The following is a 3,365-nucleotide window of genomic DNA, read 5'->3' as shown; positions in this document are numbered from 1 at the left end:
CTCCCTTCCTTCCTTCCTTCCTTCCTTCCTTCCTTCCTTCCTCCCTTGCTCCCTTCCTTCCTTCCTTCCTTCCTCCCTTCCTTCCTTCCTTCCTTCCTCCCTCCTTCCTTTCTTCCTTCCTCCCTCCTTCTTTTCTTCCTTCCTCCCTCCCTCCCTCCCTTCCTTCCTCCCGCCCTCCTTCCATCCTTCCTCATCTCACTCAGGCTGGAAGTGTTGGAACCACTGCTGACTGTTCTGATCCCACTTTGATCAGCACAAGTGCTTTGATCTGCTCCAAATCGGACATGGTCCAATTTACCCCTCATTTAGGCATCCTGGTAACCCTTTGCTCCCAGGGGTTCATCATATTAATGTTGACCTTAGAATGGACACCCAATCCATCTACACTCCTGAGTGTTCAGCACTCCTGAGCTCAAAAGATCCCCTAGGATGAGAGGGCAGACTAGGGAAGGAGTATGCTTGTCATCTTGGGGTGGGGGGCAGGGGAGAGATGGGGAGAAAATCTGGAACTCAAAATCCTGTGAAAATGAATGCCAAAAGCCCAAAACAAACAAATATATTCTGGGGGAAAATTGTCCACTAGGCTAAGTCTCACCAGTAGCCCTGATTACCAATCTTTACCACCATGCCTGGAAGGGTATGTTTGCTCATTTCTTCTCCCAGGCCAAACTGGGTCATTATAATTACATAGCTTTTAGGTTTTTTTTTAAACAGGTGACTTACTTTCAATAGCAATTGTGGGTCTGGATTGGGCTAATTATGGAGAATTTTCACTAATCTGCTCTGGTGCAGAAGCCAGAGGGTTTAATTATAGACAGGGGTGTGTTGGTTTGTTGTTGTTCATCCTTGTTTTTGTAGAGGATCAATGACATCATGGGGTGATGTCTTGACTCCCGTGTGAATTGATTTAAGTGAGGCAGAGTTGTACAAAGTCATTAGCCTCACTCTCTCTGTCTAGAGGCAAGACAAAAGTCAGGATGACTATTGAATAAGTGGCTGGGGGGGGATAGTACACAGGACACACTTTTAAGTTTCATCTTCATTAGCATTTTCTCCATGACCAGTTTCAGACTTGATCATCAATAAAAAAAACAACAACAATAATTGCCTACGATGTTTCCAGGCACTGTGCTAAGTGCTGGGGAGACAAAAAGAGGCAAAATACAGTGCTAGCCCTCAAGGAGTTTACAATCTGTTGGAGAAGACAACATGCAAACAAATAGATACAATGAAAGCTATTTACAGGATAAATAGGAAATAATTAGCCGAGGGAAGGCATTAGAATAAGATAAACCAAACACTGCTTTGTAGCATTTGCCAATTTCTGAGGTATAAATGTTCATAGTGAAAATTGAACATCACATCCCTGCCAGACAGTTCGAGTTGGCTCCAACACATCCCTGATTGTATGCTAGCAGGCAGGGCATGAAAATAGTCCAGTAGCAGGAGGCAGCATAGCACAGTTGGAGCCAGTAGGAGCTAAGAGTTAAGAGTAGGAAACTTTTTTTTTGACCAGAGCTATACTTTTATCAGTGTGAGGAGCTACAATGACAAGAAACTTCCTCCACCATTGCAGATCAGAGTTTTTTTCCTGCAATTTTCCCTCCCAGATTGATATCTTTGTGATGGTAAATTGGGCCATCTTTTGTCCCAGTTCTTACCTAGTCCTTAGTCATTGGGTGGACATTGCCTCAGACAAACTGAGACCTGGGAAAGACCTTAATTTAGAAAGACCAAGGTGGCCCACTGCATCCTGGGCCATCGGCAGCTTCTTGACCTTTGTCTAGTCACTGGACTTTGCTGATTCTGCAGAACAGAGTGAGACTGATGCCTTCACACACTATTCAGGACATCACATTCTTGCTGCCATCGGTCCTCTTTGAGAATGAATGAACAACAATGTTAGGAGTTGAGTGTCAAAAACACTAGATTTGGAGTTTAAATTCTGGTATTGCTACTTCCTACCTGTGGTGCTGTGGGGAAGGTGGTTAGCTCCCAGAACCTCAGAGCCCTCTTTTGTAATAAATAGATAATAACTCACATTTATATAGTTCTTCACGGGGTTTTAAATGCTTTATGTACATTATCTCACTTGATCCTCACTAGAACCCAACAAAGTAGGTACTATTATTACTCTCATTATGCCAATAAGGAAAGTGACATATAGAAATGGTTAAGTGACTTATCCAGTGTCACACAGCCAGTAAGTGTCTGAGTAGATCTTCTTCACAATGGTCTATCCATTACACCACAGTCCCACCTCATCTATAAAAAGAAGGGGTGGGATTAGAATGTCTTTAAGGTCCTTTCCAGCTTTAAATCCTATGATTTACAGATGAGGAAACTGAGACATATATGGTTAAGTGACTTGCCCAGGGTCACATAGTCCAAGACCAGATTTGAACTTAGGAAATTGAGTGTTCCTGACTTCATGCTCAGTACTCTATCCACTACATTCACCTTAGGTGGGGGCTTTTAAGGAGGGAAAGACGGGACAAGGTGGCAAAGGTGGCTAAGCAGCATTGATATTCCCTTTCTGATCAACTATTTGATTGTGCTGCATCACCAATTGGCTATTGGTCATTAAATCGAATGTCCTGGAAACGATGCAAACTCAACAGGTCCAAAACTGGTTTCACGGTTTTTCTGTTAAACCCACCCTTCTCCTAAACTTCCCCGACTGTGTCAAAGGCATGGCTATTCTTCGGGTCTCCCAAATTTGTAACCTGAGCATTATCCTTGAGGCCCTACTCTTCCTCACCTTGAGTACCTAATCAATTTTCAAATTTTGCTGTTTCTACATTGACAATGCTTCTCACATCTAACATTTTCTCTAGTGATATAGCTGCCAGCTTAGTTGAGGGTCTTATTTTTTCACCATTTGTCTCATATGATAGCAGTCTACTAATTGGTCTCACCATCTCTAGTTTCTCCTCATTCCAGCCCATCACATACCCGTTGCGCCAAGGTGATTTTCCTTAAGTTCAGACCAACTCTTGTGACTCCCTATTGTTTTGAGGATAAAATATAAACTTCTTGGTTATCTTTTAAAGCCTTTCACATCCTTTTCCAAACTGTCTTTCCAGCCTCATTGGACATTATTTCCCCCTCCTGCGGTTTGTGATCCAGGCAAATTGCCCTTTTGTTCCCCACTCAAAAGCCTTTGCAATAGCTATGCATTTAGCACAGTGCCCTCAGCCATCATCCTGGGAGACAACCCCTGTGGAGATATAGCCTGGCAGTTGCTCCTGTAGGAGCAACAGCCACATTTTTTGAAGATCCAGAAAATAAAATTCTTGTCACCAAACTCTGGCACTGTTGGTTGGTTCAATATCAGAAGTCAATATAATTTTATCAGTGACAAT

This window comes from Petaurus breviceps, unplaced genomic scaffold, assembly GCF_028583685.1.
Source record: "Petaurus breviceps papuanus isolate PSGF00001 unplaced genomic scaffold, PetGlider_PUasm1.0 189, whole genome shotgun sequence".
Taxonomy (NCBI): Eukaryota; Metazoa; Chordata; class Mammalia; order Diprotodontia; family Petauridae; genus Petaurus; species Petaurus breviceps.
Note: the sequence above shows the minus strand (reverse complement) of the source record.